Source organism: Bubalus kerabau, chromosome 6 (assembly GCF_029407905.1).
Source record: "Bubalus kerabau isolate K-KA32 ecotype Philippines breed swamp buffalo chromosome 6, PCC_UOA_SB_1v2, whole genome shotgun sequence".
Classification (NCBI taxonomy): Eukaryota; Metazoa; Chordata; class Mammalia; order Artiodactyla; family Bovidae; genus Bubalus; species Bubalus kerabau.
This window is the reverse complement of record NC_073629.1, coordinates 23,658,241-23,680,156: the sequence shown is the minus strand read 5'-3', so window position 1 is coordinate 23,680,156 and position 21,916 is coordinate 23,658,241. Positions and strand designations below refer to the sequence as shown.

Here is a 21,916-nt window from a genome sequence, read left to right as displayed (position 1 = left end):
GAATTTTCAAAGCTCAACTTGTCCTTATCCTCACCTCCCTTGGCAAACAGCTCCTCGACCATTACCTTGCTTTTCTTTGGGGTTTCTCATCCTCCAAGACTGCTGATTTCCTTTCTTCCATCTCCTGAGTTCTGTGTTTTCAGAGTGTGGGCTCAGTTGAGGCTCCTGCAGGAGACACACAGAGAAGGAACCAAGGTCAGGTCTTGGCTGCAGGTTCCAACACACATTTAACATGCATCTCAGTCTCTCATGTACTCAGAAAAAAATCTCAGAAGGAAGGGAATTTGGAGAATTTGAATAACCTCATCTTATGGATGAAGAAACTGAGACCCAGAGATACATGGAGATTTCCCCTAAATTCCACCACCACTTGCCACTGAAGAGCCACCACGCAAACCCTGGGCACAAGTTTTTCTGTCCAAAAGCACTAGGAATCCAAGCTTGAATTTCAGGGGGCATTAGATAAAGCATACATACTTCCACTCTTAAAAATAGCTGAAGGATATTTCCCAAAAAAAAAATGTTGATCTCTGTTCAATAGTCCTATATTTATACTGTTTTCCATCTTGGCTGACACAATAGGACCAAGGAATATATGATTATTAAATACATCACTGTCATTTGGGCTTCCCTGGGAGCTCAGCTGGTAAAGAACCTGCCTGCAATGCAGGAGACCTCAGTTCGATTCCTGGGTCAGCAAGATCCCGTGGAGAAGGGATAGACTACCCACTCCAGTATTCATGGGCTTCCCTGGTGACTCACACCCCTGGAGAAGGGATAGGCGACCCACTCCAGTATTCATGGGCTTCCCTGGTGACTCAGATGGTAAAGAACCCGCCTGCCATGGGGGAGACCTGGTTTTGATCCCTGGGCTGGGATCATATATTTAATAATATATGATTATTAAATACATCACAGTCATTATTGAAAATCCATATGTGGAGATTCCCTGGTGGCTGAGTGGTAAAGAATTCACCTGCCAATGCAGGGGACATGGGTTCCCCCCTGATCCGGGAAGATCCCACATGCCACAGAGCAGCTAAGCCCGTGTGACACAACTATCGAGCCTGTGCTCTAGGGCCTGGGAGCCACGACTCCTGAGCACACGTGCTGGGCCCGGGGCCTGCAGCAAGGAAGCCACGGCAGCAAGAAGCCCCCGCACCACAACTAGAGAGTAGCCCCAGGCCTCCAAACCAGAGAAAAGCCCACAGAGCAGCAGTGACCCAGCACAGCCAAAATAAAAAATTAATAACAATAATAGATATGTGACTCACTGTGAAACAACCGACTCCTGTGCTCAAGGCCATCTTCCTGAGAGCAGGTGCTCTGTGTACCGTGTTCACCCAGGGCCTCCTCAAGAGCCTGCCTGATACAAGAGTCAGCAAATACTTGTCAAGCAGATCAATACAAATTATCAGGGATCACTGACTCTTACTGATGTCTTCTCTTCCCTACCCTATTTCCATCAGATCCTACCCTAGGTCTGTGCCGAAGTAATGAAAGTACAGCGCTAGGAACAGCAGTCCAAGATGCAAACACCAATTCCATCATGTACCAACTTTGCTTCACATGGTGATTTCATTACCCTCTTTGAGCATATGGATCTCGTATATGATAGAAAAAAGTGTATCGTGTAAAATAAAGAAAGTGGTACTAACCTTGGATGATTAACTATGATATCATACAGGAGGCAGGCCCTAATCCTCAGGCACTGGCTGCACAGTATAGAAAATCTACACCAGAGACACTACAGGGCCTGTTATAAACTTGGGGGTGAGGCTTGAGAAACTGCATTTCAGACAAAAACTCCAGGGACATTCTCATGCAAGGAAAAAGCCCCAACATTAAACAAATGGCCTTGAATTGAGACACCCCCAAAACCTAGCAGCAACAAGAAAGACTCGGCTTAAGTACAGCAAGTCCCTTATCAAGAGGGACTCTCCAGGGGAAATGTCTCCCTGTCCAGGATGGGTGCATAACCCTGCCCAGCCCCACTCTCCTCCAGGACAGAACTGAGCAGCAGTGGCCAGTGGTACCTGACGAGACCTCAGGAAGGGAGCATAACTGGGGACCCATCCTCAGGCTCCTCCATGTACCAGCTTCACCCCAAACCCTCAGGTAAACACAAACCCAAGTAGGTCAGCCTGTGAAATGAAGTTTCATTTAGGATCCACCCCTTTCCTACCAGGGCAGCATTTTCCATATCTCCTCTAGTGCCTGCTCACAGAGTGGGAATAAAGGAAATGGCCCTGGGAGTGCTGAGTCCTTCCAAGCACATCCTTCATTCTCCCCTCCCTGGGCCTCAGGGTGGAGCAGGGGTGTGAGAGAGCAGGGCCCTCTGTGCTCTCACACTCGTGTCCTTCTCAGTCCCTGCTCCCTGGTCCCGTCCCAGCCCACTCTCAGACTGTTCCAGAATGCCTGGCGCCAACATTCACAGAACATCTTCCATTAGCAAGAGTTGTTACAGAAAGGGGGGTTATTTCTACACAGATCCTCACCGCATAAACGTACCCTGTGTACAAATCCCATTCAAACTCTCCTCTGACTCCTAGCTCCCTGGTCTCCACCTGGTGGAGAGGTGCAGCCACACAGGTGAATGCTGGGATGCAGCCCAGATCCAACAGAAGAGAAGTGGGATTCTCAGAAAAAGGCTGCGTTCAAGGCAAAATGAGGGTTTTGATGGAGTTGGTCATCAGCACCCCCCACTGCTCTTTTGTACATCTTTTTTCTTTTCTTAGAGGTGTTTTTTCCAACTCTCTAATCAGCTGTCAGATCCCTCCTTAGTGCCATACTGACAAGGATCAAGTCATACAGGAGACATGCAAACACAGATGCAGCCATTCATGTAGGAGATAACAGTGCTGAGATTTAAGTGGCATTTCCAAATGAGGGTTAGCTGCCATGCTGGAGGAAGAAGACCTGGAGAAAACGCGTAAATGCTGCTCGCGAATTAGCAGGAAACAGAACCACCCATGACACCCTCTGAGATGGGATGTTCACTTGAGTTACCAGCTTGAAGGGTCAAAACCGGCAAGTATTCAAAACTTTAGCAACCAAAGGCTATGGCCCTTATGAGGCAATGGAACGGGTGGTTGAAACCTTAACAAGCAGACAGTAACACCATCACTTCTCCTCTGGAAGAAGACTGTATCCCAGATCCCTCTGAAAACAGGGAGCTTTCTTCCTTTCCTAGTAAAAGTGATTTAAGGGAAGCACTGAATACCAGTCACTAACCACTTAGGATGAGCTGACCTGATGTACGCACTTTGATCTCAGGCCTTCACACCAAGTGTGGAGGAAGGAGTTCAGTCAAGCCTTAGTAAGAGGAAAAGTATTAGGTTAGAGTGAGATCTTCCCTGTGACCCTCAAACTCAATGTAGGAAATAGCCACACCTGTCTAGGTGTTAAGCCAAAGACCACAGACTTCAGTTATTTTCTAAGCCATGTAAAATCTTTTACACTTACTAGTTGCCATGGTAACTCTGTGTGTGTGTGTGTGTGTGTGTGTATTTACAACTATATATATATTTTGCAACTATATATATATATTTTTACAACTAAATGTATATATTTACAACTATATATATATATATATATATATATATTTACAACTCCCTTACACACACCCCAGTATGGCAGGAGGACACTGGGGCTTGCTTAGCATCACCTGTCCTGTTTTTGAAGCCAATTCACTCTTTAAACAAGTTCACCTAAACTCCTGATGCCTATGTGAGAGATGACAGTGATATTTAGGGATCTTGCTGGCCAAGCTACACCCCCAACCCGTGTGGGCTCCACTAGTATCCAAGATGTTCCATCTCCATCTCCTCCTCTCCTGCTTGGTGGCTGCAGGGGCTGACCTGCTAGAGGAGCATTTTGGTGAAATCTAGAACCTGCGCCATTGCCTAGAGGAGTCAATCTGCATTAACAACCGCCTACAGGGGGCATCTGGAACACAGGCTCAGCTCCACTGCCCGTGGAAGCAGTAGGAGAGGCCCAGGGCCTCCTATTTCTGGTCCATTTAGGGAGAATCTGAAGGTTGCCCTTGAGAAGAGCTTCACAGATTTCAAAGCACTGTAATCTGCTTTCCTCCACTTGCTCCTTACAGTCAGCAAGGCTGCCGGAGGGGTGGCGGGGGTGGTGGTTGGGGGGTGGGTGACGGGAGAGCGTGGGCAAGTCCCATTCCTTGCTCTTTGTTGCTGTATCTGAGCTCAGAGAGTAACTCTCCTCACTGCAGATATAACCAGGTCTGATCCCCCAGAATCCTGATTTCTCATCCATCATAATCTGCTCATTTGCTGCCTGCTGACTTCTGTGCCCTGGTCCTGTGATTGGCAAGTGGTGGAGCCAGGTCTGCAGGGCCTCCACCAGCCCTCACGAAGGCTTACCACACTCTCCTCCAGGCTGCTGACACTGAGAAGCCGGCCCTTCCACATGTCCTTGTCCTACCCACACAGTAGCAGCAGCTATTTAGGAGAAAGAGCCTCCTGAGTAGCTCACCCAGGGCATATGAAATGCACACAAAGAACCCACACAGAGCAGCCACAGGAAAGCCAGGCATTCTACCCACCAGGCCTTATGCCCAGGACATGAGTCCTCAGGGTTTTCTGCTGGGTTGGGACAGTGTCTTTGGAGACAGAGAAAGAGTAACACAGAGAGCCTCTGTTACTCAAAGGTGTAACTTACCTGCTTGCACTTCCCAGGACAGGCTCCACCTCGAACTTCTATAGTCCAGGCCTGGAGTCCACACCTCAGCTCTGCAATGAGAACAGAGTCCTTAGGGAAGAAAACCAGAGGCTTCAGGCTAAGCTCAGTTAAGCTGCCAGGGGTCATAGGTCACTCTCAGGCCCCTTTTCTCCCTGCTGCTGCTACTGCTGCTAAGTCACTTCAGTCGTGTCTGACTCCGTGTGACCCCATAGACGGCAGCCCACCAGGCTTCCCGTCCCTGGGATTCTCCAGGCAAGAACATTGGAGTGGGTTGCCATTTCCGTCTCCAATGCATGAAAGTGAAAAGTGAAAGTGAAGTCGCTCAGTCGTGTCCGATTCTTCACGACCCCATGGACTGCAGCCTACCAGGCTCCTCCATCCATGGGATTTTCTAGGCAAAAGTACTGGAGTGGGGTGCCATTGCCTTCGCTGCCAGGGGTGATAGGTCACCCTCAGGCTCCTTTTCTCCCTAGCCACACCAATCTCCAATTTTAGGGCAAAGAGAGAAGTAGAGAGAACAGATCTATACAGACCCACAGACCCAAACTTCTATAGCTATTCTCAGTCTGGAAAACATCCTCTCCTTCCTACAGAAGACCATGTCTATATGCACATGTTTCACACTAAGCACTTCTTTTCCTAAGAAATCACAAAAGCCATCCGTTTGCTCCCGAGTGAATTGGAGAGTGAACTGACCCTTGAAGAGGAAGTGGTAGGTCTGGCTACCTGCTGTGCAGTGGCTAAAAACTGTGGTTCTTAAATTTAGAGTGCCTTAGAATCAGCTGTGGAGATAGAAGCTACTTCCCGGGTTTCAGTTCCCAGAGATTTAGCTAGTGTGGAGTCCTAGAGTCTGAATTTTTCACACAAGCATAACCATATGTTTCTGAAGCAGGTGAGCTGCATATCACAGCATAAAACCTACTGTTCTCTAACACTAGTTCAACCCTATAAATAAGTTTGTTTTCCTTTGAGAATCTTTAATTGAAAAGTGGATAAGTCACACCACAAATTAACATAAAGATCTTAAATAATTCCCTAGAAAAAGTTCCTAGTTACATTCTCTCACCTTCCGGAATTAAAATCAAGCACTCAATCCACAATTACTTCCTAGTAACAGCTGAAAAAGTAAAACAAACAACAAACAAAAATTCTACCACCACCATCAATAACAAAAAGTTCCATCAAAAGACTTATGCCTGAGACTTCCCTGGTGGTCCAGTGGCTCAGACTCTGCACTCCCAATGCAGGGGGCCTGGGTTCGATCCCTGATCAGGAAACTAGATCCCACATGTCACAACTAAGACCCAGCACAGCCAAATAAATAAATATTTTTTAAAAAGACTCATGCATGAGGTAGACCATGCCCCAGTTTTATACTAGATGAAGTGATATCAACTTCTGTTACACTTGTTCAAGTATTTTCCATAAGTGCTTTTGGCCATCACCACTGAGGAACTCATTGGCAGAAGCAGCAAAATGGGTGAGAAGGCAGCTAAACTATGAAGTAATTAGTTAAAGACAAAGTAGGAAAATTCGAGGACCTCTATCCCCATGGTGATTCAAGCATCGCAGCAATTCTTCCTTCATCCCTGTGCTGCCATGGCTGCTAGGAATTGATAATATAAGCAGTAATCAATGGCGAACTCGAGCAACGCTTTTAAGAACTTCATTTGATGGACATAACATTTATGAAAACAACAACATATGAATCAAGTAAAGCTCAGACTGGTCAAAATCCAGTCACAAATTACTTTTGGGGAAAGTTCCTAAAAGCCTTTCTTGTGTTTCACACTTTGAAAAGTAGTTTTTCGCTGTAAGAAATGCAAAAAAAAAAGTACCTTTGGAATGGAGGATTCTGCAGTATTTCACTTTTCATGAAGTGCATTCTTTCCTTCCACGTGTTGGAGTCCATTCTTAAAGGCGAATGAGATCAGTCTGTGTCAGCACCACTGTCTTCCAGTTTGCTGTAATTCAAATGAGAAACCTGCTGCGTATACCTGCATAGGAAATAGGGTGAGAGTCCTTGAGGGGAAAAAAAATGAAAAGTAAAAAGACACCTAATGTAATGCTTCAAACACGGAACAATATCTCTTGACCTTCAACCTAAGACAGAGAACCTAAAGATTCATACAGGGTTCATTATATCCCCCATCTTATTACTGCTGAAGTGAATATGCTAGACACATCGAATTGGGGTTCTATGTCTGTTGTAACAAGTGACCATGAGTTCAGCATCTTAAAAGAACACACTTTTATTATCTTACCGTTCTGTAGGTTAGGGTCCAACAAAGATCTCATTGGACTAAAATCAAAATGTTGACAGGACTGCCTTATCTTCTGGAGGCTCTAAGAGATAATCTGTTAACTTGCCTTGTCTAAAAGATTTTAGAGCCCTTCCACGTTCCTTGGCTCCTGCCCTCTTCATCCATCTTCTAAACTAGGAACTCAAAGTGAGGTAGAGTCCTCCCTTTGCATCGTTCTGACCTGAAGGCCCTGTGTAATTACAGGGTATCCATCTGAATAGTCCAGGGTCATCTCCTCGTCTCAAAGTCTGTGTCCTAACCACAACTGCAAAGTTTCTTTTTCTAATATATTCGCAGGTTCTGAGAACTACAGCAGGGACAACCTAGAGGGGCAGTATTCTGCCACTGACAATGCTGTTAACTAAGGTGCTAACTAATATTGAAACCAAGAATAAAAACTGTTTACTTTCAACAAAGTTTAGTAAAATTAAGACGGTATATGAAGGTGCAATGCAGAACAGCAAAGCAAGACAAAGTCAAATCAGAACCCTAGAAGTGCTCCACTGATGACCGTTATATTACACAAGGACTAGTCCGTTTAGGTTCCTTTTCTCAGATGTTGATTACCCCGCCTCCCAGATTGAGTTTGAGGATAGAAATTTCATCTGAGCCTAAGAGCCTGTGATGGAGAAAGTGAAGGCGGTGATGGAGTCGCTGAACCTAGAACCCTGCCTCCAAGGAACAGATGGGACGATTTTCTCCGACTTACCCTTGTATGAACACAGGGGTCCTTGTGCACCTTCACCAGGAGGGGGCGCCATGGACCATCCCTTGGAATTTGGCCTCGTGAAGAAGCGGGCACCAAGAAGCTAACCTGTCTGGGACTTTATGAACAACATGTTCAGGGGCCCAGTGGAGAGGTTCCTGACTTTTAGTCACGCAACTGGGGGGTGGGCCTAAGGCCCGTGCGTCCTCGGTTGACTGGGGAGGGGGAGCTCCTCAGGCTGAGCCATCTTGTGCTGTCTCCTCCAAACCAGTTTCTGACCAGAGACAAATGTAGTCATGCTTCTTAGGCTGGTGGAAAACACTCCCTCATTTTACTCTCAGACTAGGGCAGCGCCTTCATATGCTGGCCTGCTTTGTGGTGTGGGGGAGGGGTCGGGAGGATGGGAGCAGGAGGAGCAGGGACAAGGAGGAGTGGGAACGAAAAAAGCCTGGGGAGATACAGGGCAGGAGGAGAAGGAAGCAGAGACAGAAGCTGAGGAAGAATAAGGAGGAGGATGACCAGAGCCTGAATGGCAGGAAGGTCCTAGTCTCTGGTCCCAGAATGGCAGCTGCCTTCTCTTGAACTTCCCTCCCTCATGTTGGACACACACCCTAGCCTCCTCTCTCATCCACCAACTTCCTTTAGTCCCACAAGAGCAGACTCCCATTGCCCCCACCCCCAACCTCCTTACATGCCTTGATTCTGGGGATTTTTTTCCCCCTTTTCCCTTAGGTCACTCCAGAGCTAGCACAGTTTCCTCCTCACCAGCAAACAAACCCTTGTCTGTGGTTCTGGAGAGTCCAAACCACAGAAATCTCCCAGGAAATGCAAGTCACATGGGCTCATGGGTTTACCCTGAAGAATCTCAATTCAGCCATCCAAGACATGCTAGGTTGATATTTGGGAAGATGCTAAACTTTTCTTGGCTTCTTCGATGGTTCAGAGGTAAAGAATCCAACAACAATGCAGGAGACTCTGGTCAATCCCTGGGTTAGGATGATCCCCTAGAGGAGGAAATGGCAACTCTTTCCAGTATTCTTGCCTGAAAAATCCCATGGACAGAGGAGCCTGGCGAGTTGCAGTCCAAAGGGTCGCAAAGAGTTGGACACGACAGAGCACACACCCACAAACTTGTTTTTAAAAAGGAAAGCAAACTCTAAGACCCTTGGTGGAAGTCACTGTTACATGGAATAACTTATACTATGAAATCCTAAACCAGGTGATCAAACATCATTCTAAGGTCACAGATCATCCTTAGCAAGAGAAAGCAGGCTGTAAGTACTATGTACAGGAACAAAACTGGGACAGATCCCACCAAGGCCCAGGTAGGAGAATATGCTTAGGCCAATGGCTAAGTAACCTCCTGTATTAGGCAGCTTGGGCAGCCATACAAAATTACAGTCGATTGGCTTAACCATCAACCTGTTTTCACACATTCTGGAGGCTGGATGTCGAAATCAAGATTGATGTTTGTGCCAATTCAGTTTCTGGGGCAAGCACTCTTCCTGGCTTGCAGATAGCAGATGCCTCGATGGGTCCTCATTAGGCCTTTTCTTATTGCTTGATCTGGGGTAGGGCACCTTTTGATAAAGATGAAAGAGGAGAGTGTAAAAGCTGGCTTAAAACTCAACATTCAGAAAACTAAGATCATGGTCCCATCACTTCATGGTAAATAGATGGGGAAACAATGGAAACAGTGACAGACTTTATTTTCTTGGTCTCCAAAATCACTACAGATGGTGACTGCAGCCATGAAATTCGAAGATGCTTGCTCCTTGGAAGAAAAGCAATGGACAAACTTAGACAGCGTGTTGAAAAGCAGAGACAGTACTTTGCTGATGAAGGTCTGTCTAGTCAAATCTATGGTTTTTCAAGTAGTCATGTATGGATATGAGAGCTGGACAATAAAAAAGGCTGAGTGTCGAAGGACTGATGCCTTCAAACTGTGGTGCTGGAGAGACTCTTGAGAGTCTCTTGCACTGCAAGGAGATCAAACCAGTTAATCCTAAAGGAAATCAGTCCTGAATATTCATTGGAAGGACTGATGCTGAAGTTGAAGCTCCAATACTTTGGCCACCTGATGTGAAGGGCGGACTCATTGGAAAAGACCCTGATGCTGGGAAAGATTGAAGGCGGGAGGAGAAGGGGACAAGAGAGGATGAGATGGTTGGATGGCATCACCGACTCTATGGAGATGAGTTTGAGTAAACTCTGGGAGATGGTGATGGACAGAGAAGCCTGGCATACTGCTGCAATCCATGGGGTCGCAAGGAGTTAGACGTGACTGAGTGACTGAACAACAACAAGGGCAGGAGCCTAAGCTCTCTGGTATCTTTTCTCATAAGGACACTAATCCTATCAAATCAGGGCCCCAAGACTATAGTCTCATTTAATCTTAATTACTTCCTTAAAATGCCTTCTCCGAATACAGCCCCACAGGGATTAGGGTTCAAGATATGGATTAGGTGTGGGGGGGGGGGCACATGCATTCAGTTCCTAACACCCTCCCCAGCCTCCTCCCTGCATGAAGGCATTTGCAGCTCTCAGCTCTGGTCCCTGGGAACTGCCCAAGCACTGGGTCCTCAGATTCCTCTCCCCACAGACTTTCTCTCCTCTCTGTGATTCCAATGCCTCAACACGGGGCCTAGCTGTTGACTGGCTGACACTCAGAAGCAGTGGACTGACTTGCTTTCACCTGGACCACGTTCAGAAGAGAGCAGCCACCCTTGACTGTTATGCCTGCAGAAATGTGTTCACCGAGGAGACTGGCTGTGGTGGCAGAATAATGCTTCCCCAAATATGTTCACATCCTGATCCCTGGAGTTTGTGATTATGTTACTTGACATAGCAGAAGAAACTTTGCTGGTGTGATTAAATTAAGGACCTTGAGATGGGGGGCTCATGAAATCACAAAGGTCCATATAGAGGGAGGAAGGAGAGTTGGTATCAGAATGTGTTGTGAGAATAACTTGATCAGCTGTGACTGGTTCGAAGATGGAAAGGAGCTATGCGAATGAAATGTGGGCATCTTCTAGACGCTGGACAAAGCGAAGAAATAGATTCTCCCCCAGAGCTTCCAGGAAGAAACTCAACCCAATTGTCACATTGATTTTAGCCCAGGGAGATACATCTTGGACTTCTGATCTCCAGAACCATAAAATAATAAATGTGATAAGTCACTAAGTGTGTGTGGTAATGTGTTACAGTAGCAATAGGAAACTCCTATAGCGGACATTGGTGGATAAAGAATATTTAAAACCAGTTCTGGTGGGAATTTGTTACCATGGCCTTAGACCAATTACTCTATCCCCAGAAATGCGAACTTTCAAACTGTTCAGTTTTCAGTGTAGATAATGTAAATAATACTGGATGAAGTACCAGCCATCCCCGTATAAAAGGGTATAAAAGGTTGAAACCCTCACTTGCACTCAGGGATAAACAACTAATAAGCTCCAAGACAGGGTTGTGCACGCCTGGTCTATTTGAGATAGGGTTGCAGGGACTGGAGCACTGTTTTTATAATGTTCTCCTCTGGGCTAGCTGCAGGGGGCTGGGCACAGGGGATTCTTCTGTCATATCCAGGTAGTCTGGTATCTGAATGCCCTTCCCTTCAATGATAAACTTCCCACATTTGCAACTTTTAAGGATCACATACTTGCTTTCTTAATTTCCCTAGGGGCTAAGTTGTGGGTCTGTTATCAACAACTGTCCAATCTTTTATCAGTAACAACTACTCCAGAATTTCACAGGAGTTGAGAGACACAAGAATGCTTCCATGGTGACTCAGTAACAAAGAATCTGCCTGCAATGCAGGAGACAGGAGCTAGAGAATCAGTTTCAACCTCTGGGTTGGGAAGATCCCCTGGAGGAGGAAATGGCAACCTACTCCATGGATTTCCCTACTCTTGCCTGGAAAAACCATGGACAGAGGAGCCTGATGGGCTACAGTCCATGGGGTTGCAAAAGAGTTGGCCTCAACTGAGTGACTGAGTACACATGCAGGAGACACAAGGACTAGGCTCCAGGGAATTTCTTTTTGTCCCCTGCAGTGGAAGAATCCCCTCATCTCAAGATCCTTAGTTTAACACAGACCAGGTGCAGCAGAAGTCATGGAGCCACGGGTGGTGTCTAGTGTCCAGGGCCAGTAGTGTTGTCGTGGAAAACGACAGTGTTTGTCACTCATCAAGGGGCACCACTGCCCTTCCCATTTGGCCTGTGTGCTCATTTCCATTGGCCTTTCTTATTCCTCCCAGTTTGTAAAGCCTGGTTCTCCAGTTTGCCGGAGATTCTCTGAGCTATTAGTTTGGGGTTGGCCTAAAATTTCCTTCAATTTTTTAAGTAAAAAATAAAAGATACATTTTTTGTTTTCATGGAGAATTTTATTAAACAACATATTCACCATTTCGTTTCACAACCTTCTGTCATTCTTCAGGCAACCTCACAATTCCATCTTCCCCAGATATTTTTATCTTTTTGGCAAAGAACTGTTTCAGATGCCTTTTATAGCCTCCCAAGAAATTGACATTTTTTCCACTAAGAGAATTTTGTAAAGACCAAATTAAATAAAAATCCAAAGTCTGGTGAATAACGCAGATGAATCAGAACTCCCAGCCAAGCTGTAACTGTTTTTGCCTGGTCATCAGAGAACATGTACTCTTGTGTTATCCTGATGGAACAGTATGCACTTTCTGTTGACTAATTCTGGACACTTTCTGTTGAGCCTGACTTTCAGCTGGTCTAATTGGAAGCAGTGAAGTGAAGTGAAAGTCACTCAGTCGTGTCCAACTCTTTGCGATCCCATGGACTTTATAGTCCACGGAATTCTCTAGGTCACAGTAATGTCTTTCCCTTCTCCAGGGGATCTTCCCAACCCACAGATCGAACCCACGTCTTCCACATTGCAGGCGGATTGTTTACCAGCTGAGTTACAAGGGAAGCCCAATTTTTCAGAGGGGCTCATAATAGTGGACTCCATTCTAATCCCACCCCATATACACAACAGCACCTTTTGTGGATTAAGACAGCCTTTGGTGTGGTTGGTAGTGGTTCATTTTGCTTGCCCCACCATCCCTTCAATTCCACATTATTGTCCAGTATACACTTTTCATCGCCCATCACCATTTGTTTTAAAAACAGAAAATTTCTGTTGCATTTAAGTACAGAATCACATGCAGAAATATGGTCAGGAAAGTATTTTTCCGCTTATGTGGAGGGCTCAGAGAGTAAAGAATCTGCCCACAATGCAGGAGACCCAGGTTCGATCCCTGAGTCAGAAAGATCCCCTGAAGAAGGAAATGGCAACACACTCCAGTATTCTTGCCTGGAAAATCCCATGGACAGAGTAGCCTGTAGGGCTACAGTCCAGGGGGGTCACAAAGAGTCAGACACACCTGAGTGACTAATACTTTCCATTCCTTTTAAGTGGTCTACCTGACTGGGGAGTATCCTCCAGTGAGAAATCTCTGGCACAAAAGTTTGCAAACCACTTTGGACGTGTTCTATGAGTCACAGCACCTTCTCCATACAATGCACAAATCTGTGTGTGTGTGTGTGTGTTTCAGTTGCATTTTGACCAACTTAACATAATAAAGCATAATATGCTGAAAATGTGGCTTTTTTCCCTTCCATCCTCAATATTAAAATGGCTACACAAAAATTATCAACTTTGATCGCATTTTTAACTGCATGCTGATATGACAGCTGTCACATAATAATCTAACAAACTAGTTTTGAATGATGTTAAAGACACTAAGCGCTATTAGAGCCACCTTATGGCAAAAACCAAATGAACCATTTGGCCAACCCAGTAGCTCTTGAATAAAGTATATTTCAGATAAAATTAGCCACAATCTATTTCTGATGGCTGCAGAGGAAATAAAGCAAAAGGGGAAAGAAGGGAGGAAGGAAGGAAGGAAAGTTCTTTCTAGAAGTTAGCTAGCTGCTGAGTTTCTTTGTGTTTAACTCCAGGATTCTCTTCCTCCAAGCTAGTCACCTTCCCCCTTAAGCCAAAGTCACCCTCAAGGATCAAGTTACTCCATTCCTTTCTCTCTATTCTGAAACCACAAGTTGGCTGTCTTCTCCCTCCTCCCATCTCCAGGTCCTGGAGTCTAACCGAATCATATTCAGTGAGAAAACAAACCAACCAACAAATTATCTTGAGATCGGCACCCCATGAAACCACAAAGGTCCATATAGAGGGAGGAAAGAGAGTTGGTGTCAGAATAATGTGTTGTGAGAATAACTTGATCAGTTGTAACTAGCTTTGAAGATGAAAGTGGCCTGCTGCTGATGCTAAGTCACTTCAGTCGTGTCTGACTCTGTGCGACCCCATAGACGGCAGCCCACCAGGCTCCCCCGTCCCTGGGATTCTCCAGGCAAGAACACTGGAGTGGGTTGCCATTTCCTTCTCCAACGCATGAAAGTGAAAAGTGAAAGTGAAGTCGCTCAGTCGTGTCCGATTATGAGAGTAGAATGTGGGCATCTTCTAAAGGCTGGACAAGGCAAACAGATTCTCCCCTAGCATCTCCAAGAAAAACCACTACAACCCAACTGTCACATTGATTGTAGCCCAGGGAGATGCATCTTGAACTTCTGATCTCCAGAATCATAAGATAAGAAATGTGTGTTGTTTTAAGCCACTAAATATGTAGTAACAAGTAACAGTAGCAATAGGAAACTCCTACAGTGGACTTCGGTGAACAAAGAATATTTAAAACCAGTTATGGTGGGAATTTGTTACCATAGCTTTAGACCAATTACTCTATCCCCAGAAATGCAAACTTTCGAACTGTTTAATTCTCAGTGTAGAAAATGTAAATAATACTGGATGAGGTACCAACCATCCCCATATAAGAGGTTGAAACCTCGCTTGCACATCTAGTATGCTCCAAGACAGGATTGTGCATCCCTGGTCTATTTGACACAGGGTTGCAGGGGCTGGGGCACTGAATTTATAATGTTCTTCACTGGGCTAGCTACAGGGCGGTCTTTTGTTATATACTGAGCAACTACTATCTGAACCCCCCTTTCCCTTGATAAGGAATTTTCCATATTCTGCAACTTCTGAGGATCACACACTTACTTGGTTTTCCGAGGGGCTAAGATGTGGATCTATAACCAGGAACTGGCCACTCCCTATAAGTAACAACTACTCCAGCATTTAATAGGTGAGAGACACAAGGACTAGGCCCTGGGAAAATTCTTTCTGGCCACGGCAACAGAAAAATCCCCCCACCACAAGATCTTCAGTTTAACAGCAGCCAGGTGCAGCGGAAGGCATGGACCTACAGGTGGTGTCTATGCCCAGGCCCAACAGGGTGAGTGCTGCAAAGCCATAGGGTTTGCCACTCGGCAGAAGGCACCTGTGTCCTTGCCATTTGGTTTGTGGGCTCGCTTTCATCAGCCTTTTTTATTCCTCCCAGTTTGTATAAATTCATTCTCCAGTTTTCTGGAGATTCTCTAAGGCATTACTAGTCCTGGATTAAAGTTTATGTCAGATGAAAAGAGCCAGAGTCTATTTCTGATGGTTGCAGAGAGACAAATGGGGGCTGGGGGGTGGGGGTGGGGAAGGGAGGAAGAAAGCAAGATTCTTCCTGGAAGCTAACTGCGTGCTGAGTTCCTTTGCTGTTCGCCCCAAGATTTTCCAGAAGTCACCTTCCCCCTTAAGCCAAAGGCACCTCAAGGATCAAGTTACTCCATTTCCCCTTGCTCTCTGGGCGGAAAACACAGTTGGCTGTCTTCTCCAGCCTCCCACTTCTCCACCCTCAGGTCTAACCCAGTCTTATGCAGTAAGAGAAAACAAATAAACAAACCTCACTCTTCAAGCAAGCACGTCATCTTTCTTGCCCTTATTTTAGTCATCAGTTTCTATTTCAGAATCCTCATTTCTTGTATTCTGTATGGTAAGCAAAGGAAAAGCATGGTCCTTGGGATATCGTGAGAATGAAACAGGAAGCATCTGCACAGAAAGTAAGTCCACCGACTAGCACTTTGAGAGGTAACCCTAAATCCGTATGTTTATACACATGAAATATACACATGCTTTTATTTTGTCTCTATAGTATGTCTATTCACTGTTTTACAACTTATTTATTCCTTAAAAACTTTTGCATCAGCGTAACACACGATCCCTAAATTTCTCTCCTCGGCGTGCAATCCAGCACGAAAGGTCAGACTCCAGGAGGCTGGCAAAATCCGTCTGTACCTCCATGTACATGTACGGCTGAGTCCCTTCGCTATTCACCTGAAACTACCACAACATTGTTAACTGGCTATACCCAAATAAAAAATAAAAATTTTAAAGTGAAAAGAAATAAAACCCGTCTATGTCTCACTTAAAGGGTGAAGGTTACATCACTCAGTCGTGCCCGACTCTTTGCAACCCCATGGAGTGTAGCCTACCAGGATCCTCCGTATATAGGATTTTCCAGGCAAGCGTACTGGAGTGGGTTACCAATTCCTCCTTCAGGGGATCCTCCCGACCTAGGAATTGAAGCCGGGTTTCCCGTATTGTAGGCAGAAGCTTTACCGTCTGAGCCACCAAGGAAGTCCAAGGTCTCTTCTATCATAAGTAGGTCGATTGCTAAGGTTGATGAAATCATGACGTCACTTCCTCGTCACAGGGGACTGGCCATTGGTCATGTGGACAGGGGTGGGGCGGGGCTTGGGTTGAAGGAGAGGCGCCGCCTTAGAGGTCCTGAATGGGGTTGGCTTATGTAAATTTTGCAGCGAAGTGGTACTGTTCCCAGCGAGCCACTTCCCCGGTTACGGAAATTTTCCTGAGATTTTGTTGGATTTTTTTTAGGAGTTATTTGGAGGGCCTGAGAGGCGTGGAAACGGAGAGGGTGTGGAGGATAGTGGAAGAGTCACGGGGAAACGGCAAAGTCAGCGTCTGTGTACAGTGAACCTGTCTAAAGCTGTGCGGGGGGGCAGGGGGCAGGTCATCTTATACTTACCTGGCAGAGGAGATACCATGATCAAGAAGGTGGTTCTCCCAGAGCGAGACTCACCCATTGCACCCCGGGTTTGTTGACCTCTGCGATTTCGTCAAATAGGGGAAACTCGACTGCGTAATTTGTGGTAGTAGGGGACTGCGTGCGCGCTTTCCCCTGATAACTAAGTAATAACTGCAGACCTACTCTGGTTTCTTAGTGGTGGCTTAGTCACTAAGTGATATCCGATTTATAGACTCCATGAAGCAGTCTGTTCGTAGGTTCGTATGTCTATGAAATCTTTCAAAGCAGAAATATTGGGTTTCCTTCTTAAAAAAATTTTTTGAGCTAGAAATCACGCTTGGGTCTCCTCAGTATATGCCAAAACTCAAGTTTGTTTTTCCAAAGTGATAGAGCTGGAAAAGACAGATAGGCTGGGGGCAAAGTAAAACTCAGACATACATATGCAACCAAGAATGTCTTTTTTAAATTTTTTTTAGGTTCTTTGTTGTAGTAGGTATGGGTTTGCAACTATTTTCTTCCCGTTCAGTGGGTGCCAAAAGTTGCAAGTTATCTTTAAAAAATTGAATCAAGGGGTGTGATTACTTTTGAGACACCTTAGGCAAAACTATTCAGGTACTTGTAGTGTTGTTCACTCATTCAGTGATGTCTGATTGCGTTGCAAGATGTTTGCTAGTCGTGATACTTCGTATAAAGTCTTGTTGCCTGACAAATGCAGACCTCAAAAGATATTAGTGGGAACCTGTGTTCTGTACCACATATAACTCTTTATAGTCTAAAGGGTTTTCTCACAACTTGAGTTCATAGGGTCCCCACGCCCATATACAATTAATAGAAACTAAATCACTGCAGTTGGTGACTGCAGCCATGAAATTAAAAGACGCTTACTCCTTGGAAGGAAAGTTATGACCAACCTAGATAGCATATTCAAAAGCAGAGACATTACTTTGCCAACAAAGTTCCGTCTAGTCAAGGCTATGGTTTTTCCTGTGGTCATGTATGGATGTGAGAGTTGGACTGTGAAGAAGGCTGAGTGCGGAAGAATTGATGCTTCTGAACTGTGGTGTTGGAGAAGACTCTTGAGAGTCCCTTGGACTGCAAGGAGATCCAACCAGTCCATTGTGAAGGAGATCAGCCCTGGGATTTCTTTGGAAGGAATGATGCTAAAGCTGAAACTCCAGTACTTGGGCCACCTCATGCCAAGAGTTGACTCATTGGAAAAGACTCTGATGCTGGAAGGGATTGGGGGCAGGAGGAGAAGGGGAAGATAGAGGATGAGATGGCTGGATGGCATCACCGACTTGATGGACGTGAGTCTGAGTGAACTCCAGGAGTTGGTGATGGACAGGGAGGCCTGGCGTGCTGCGATTCATGGGGTCGCAAAGAGTCGGACACGACTGAGCAACTGAACTGATCTGAACTGAACTTGGTGTGGTTGGTAGTGGTTCATTTTGCTTGCCCCACCATCCCTTCGATTCCACATTATTGTCCAGTATACACTTTTCATCGCCCATCACCATTTGTTTTAAAAACAGAAAATTTCTGTTACATTTAAGTACAGAATCACATGCAGAAATATGGTCAGGAAAGTATTTTTCCACTTATGTGGAGGGGCTTCCCTGGTGGCTCAGACAGTAAAGAATCTGCCCACAATGCAGGAGACCCAGGTTCGATCCCTGAGTCAGAAAGATCCCCTGAAGAAGGAAATGGCAACACACTCCAGTATTCTTGCCTGGAAAATCCCATGGACAGAGTAGCCTGTAGGGCTACAGTCCAGGGGGGTCACAAAGAGTCAGACACACCTGAGCGACTAATACTTTCCATTCCTTTTAAGTGGTCTATCTGACTGGGGAGCATCCTCCAGTGAGAAATCTCTGGCACAAAAGTTTGCAAACCACTTTGGATGTTTTCTATGAACAGCATCTTCTCCATACAATGCACAAATCTGTGTGTGTGTGTGTGTTTCAGTTGCATTTTGACCAACTTAACATAATAAAGCATAATATGCTGAAAATGTGGCTTTTTTCCCTTCCATCTTCAATATTAAAATGGCTACACAAAAATTATCAACTTTGATTGCATTTTTAACTGCATGCTGATATGACAGCTGTCACATAATAATCTAACAAACTAGTTTTGAATGATGTTAAAGACACTAAGCGCCACTAGAGCCACCTTATGGCAAAAACCAAATGAACCATTTGGCCAACCCAGTAGCTCTTGAATAAAATATATTTCAGATAAAATTAGCCACAATCTATTTCTGATGGCTGCAGAGGAAATAAAGCAAAAGGGGAAGGAAGGGAGGAAGGAAGGTTCTTTCTAGATGTTAGCTAAGTGCTGCGTTTCTTTGTGTTTAACTCCAGGATTCTCTTCCTCGAAGCTAATCACCTTCACCCTTAAGCCAAAGTCACCCTCAAGGATCAAGTTACTCCATTCCTTTCTCTCTATTCTGAAACCACAAGTTGGCTGTCTTCTCCCTCCTCCCATCTCCAGGCCCTGGAGTCTAACCGAATCATATCCAGTGAGAAAACAAACCAACCAACAAGTTAACCATACTCTTCAAGCAAACATGTCATCTTTCTAGCCCTTATTTTAGTCATTAACTTCTTTTTCAGAATCTTCATTTCTTGTATTCTATATGGTGAGTGAAGGAAAAGCTTGGTCCCTGGGATATCATGAGAATGAAGTAGGAAGGACATGCGCAGCAAATACGCACACTGAGTATCACTTTGAGATGTAACTCAGAATCTATTTGGCTGGAGAATACTTGAGAGTCCCTTGGACAGCAAGATCAAATCAGTCAATCCTAAAGGAAATCAACCCTGAATATTCATTGGAAGGACTGATGCTGAAGCTGAAGTTCCAACACTTTGGCCACCTGATGTGAACAGCTGATTCACTGGAAAAGGCCGTCATGCTGGGAAAGACTGGGGGCAGGAGGAGAAGGAGACTGCACAGGTTGCCATGGTTGGATGGCATCAATGGACATGAGTTTGAGAAAACTCTGGGAGATAGTGAAGGACAGGGAAGTCTGGCCTGTTGCAGTCCATGAGGTCGCAAAGCCTCGGACACGACTGAGCAACTGAACAACAAATACACATGACACATACATATGCTTTTATTTTATACATGGTGGTGATTTGGTCGCTAAGTCGTGTTTGACTCTTGCGAGTCCATGGACTGTAGCCTGCTTGGCTCCTCTGACAATGGAATTCTCCAGGCAAGAATACTGGAGTGGGTTGCCATTTCCTTCTCCAGGGGATCTTCCTGACCCAGGAATGGAACCCAGGTCTCCTGCATTGAAGGCAGATTTTTTTACCGACTGAGTACGAGGGAAGTTTTTTTTTTTTAATACTTGTATAAATATATATATACGTGCATACACTGTTTTACAGCTTCTTTATTACTTAAAGTCTTTTTGCATCACCATAACACACAATCTCAGAATTCCTGTTCTCCGCGTGTGAACCAGGACAAAAAGTTAGAATCTGAAGACACTGGCAAAATTCGCCATATCTCACCTAAGTGACAAGATGTTTCTTTTCTTAGCACGGGATTGGTAGGGTCCACAAGGCCGCGGAAATCATGACGTCACTTCCCCTTCATTAGCCGACCGGCCATTGGTCATCTTGGCAGTGGTGGGAGGGGAGACGAGGGCCGGGCGTGGGTTGGAGAAGAGGAGTGGCCTTAGAGGTCGTGAATGGGTTTGGCTTATGTAAATCTTGCAGCGAAGTGGTGCAGTGCCCCTCGAGCCACTTCCCAGTTATGGAAGTTTTTCTGTGATTTTGTTGGGATTTTTTAGAAGAGTTGTTTGGAGGGCCTCAGAGGCATGGAAAGGAGGGGGTGAGGAGGGTGTGAGGAGGGTAGCGGAAGGGATGTGGGGAAACGACAAAATGAGGGTGTGTAGACAGTGAACGTGTCTAAGGCTGGGTTGAACGTGTCTAAGGCGGGGGCGCGGGCGCGGGCGGGGGCGGGGAGGCGAAAGATCAACTCATACTTATCTGGCAGAGGGGATACCATAATCCTGAAAGTGGGTCTCCCAGAGCAAGGCTTGTCCTTTACACTTTGGGATTGTTGACCTCTGTGATTTTCTCAAATGTGGGGAACCACACTGTAGTAACTTATGGTATGGGGGGACAGCATGTGTGTTCTGCTACCGTAACTAGTGATAAAAATGCAGTTTGTGACATGATAGTAAAAACTTACTTGGCCTCTTTATCTTCCCAATTATTAACTGGTTCTTTTTTTTTTTTTTTTTTTTTTTGGCATTCTTTGACAGTGCCAGGCCTCTGTCAGTTCAGATCAGTTGCTCAGTTGTACCGGACTCTGAATTAGGCCTTACCCAGCCCAATTTATCCTTTTACATACCCTTCTATCAGTTCAGTTAAGTCGCTCAGCTGAATCTTTGAAGAAGGCAATGGCACCCCACTCCAATACTCTTGCCTGGAAAATCCCATGGACGGAGGGCCTGTTGGGCTGTAGTCCATGGGGTCGCTAAGAGTCGGACACGACTGAGTGACTTCACTTTCACTTTTCACTTTCATGCATTGGAGAAGGAAATGGCAACCCACTCCAGTGTTCTTGCCTGGAGAATCCCAGGGACGGGGGAGCCTCATGGGCTGCCATCTGTGGGGTCGCACAGAGTCAGACATGACTGAAGCGACTTAGCAGCAGCAGCAGCAGCTCAATTTATCCTTTTACATACCCTTCTATCAGTTCAGTTAAGTCGCTCAGTTGTGTCTGAATCTTTGGGACCCGGTGGACTGCAGCACCGTCTACAGGATGGCTTTCCTGTCCATCACCAACTTCTGGAGCTTGCTCAAACTCATGCTCATCAAGTTGGTGATGCCATCCAACCATCTCATCCTCTGTCCTCCCCTTCTCCTCCTGCCTTCAATCTTTCCCAGCGTCAGGGTCTTTTCCATTAAGTCAGTTCTTTGCATCAGGTGGCCAAAGCATTGGAGCATCAGCTTCAACATCGGTCCTTCCAATGAATATTCAGGAATGATTTTCTTTAGAATGGACTGGTTTGATCTCCTTGCAGTCTCAGTGAAGTTGCTCAGGTCTCCCGCATGGTAGGCACTGAAGTCGCTCAGTTCTCCCACATGGTAGGCATTGTAGGCAGACACTTTACCATCTGAGCCACCAGGGAAGATCCAAAATCTAGGTCTTAGAGGGCGCATCTGGATTTGAACCAGGGACCTCTTGATCTGCAGTCAAATGCTCTACCACTGAGCTATACCCCT

General features: G+C 45.6%; 1 long non-coding RNA gene and 3 other non-coding genes across 5 annotated transcripts; 2 read left to right on the top strand and 2 right to left on the bottom strand.

The window, feature by feature from the left end:
* Positions 1-59: 59 nt before the first annotated feature.
* On the bottom strand, positions 60-20,358 carry LOC129656072 (uncharacterized). Of its 2 annotated transcripts, XR_008716170.1 has the most exons (6): positions 20,192-20,358; positions 15,528-15,610; positions 6,546-6,704; positions 4,687-4,757; positions 1,275-1,366; positions 60-165 (listed from the first exon to the last, which is right to left on the bottom strand). It is a non-coding gene; the product is annotated as an uncharacterized LOC129656072 (long non-coding RNA). The 2 variants fall into 2 exon arrangements; XR_008716169.1 differs by lacking the exon at positions 1,275-1,366 and having other exon boundaries at positions 73-165.
* Positions 16,663-16,826, top strand: LOC129656731 (U1 spliceosomal RNA). Its single transcript, XR_008716517.1, has one exon. It is a non-coding gene; the product is annotated as a U1 spliceosomal RNA (small nuclear RNA).
* A 305-nt stretch (positions 20,359-20,663) lies between the features above and the next one.
* On the top strand, positions 20,664-20,828 carry LOC129656736 (U1 spliceosomal RNA). Its single transcript, XR_008716521.1, has one exon. It is a non-coding gene; the product is annotated as a U1 spliceosomal RNA (small nuclear RNA).
* A 1,016-nt stretch (positions 20,829-21,844) lies between these two features.
* Positions 21,845-21,916, bottom strand: TRNAC-GCA (transfer RNA cysteine (anticodon GCA)). The gene has a single exon. It is a non-coding gene; the product is annotated as a tRNA-Cys (tRNA).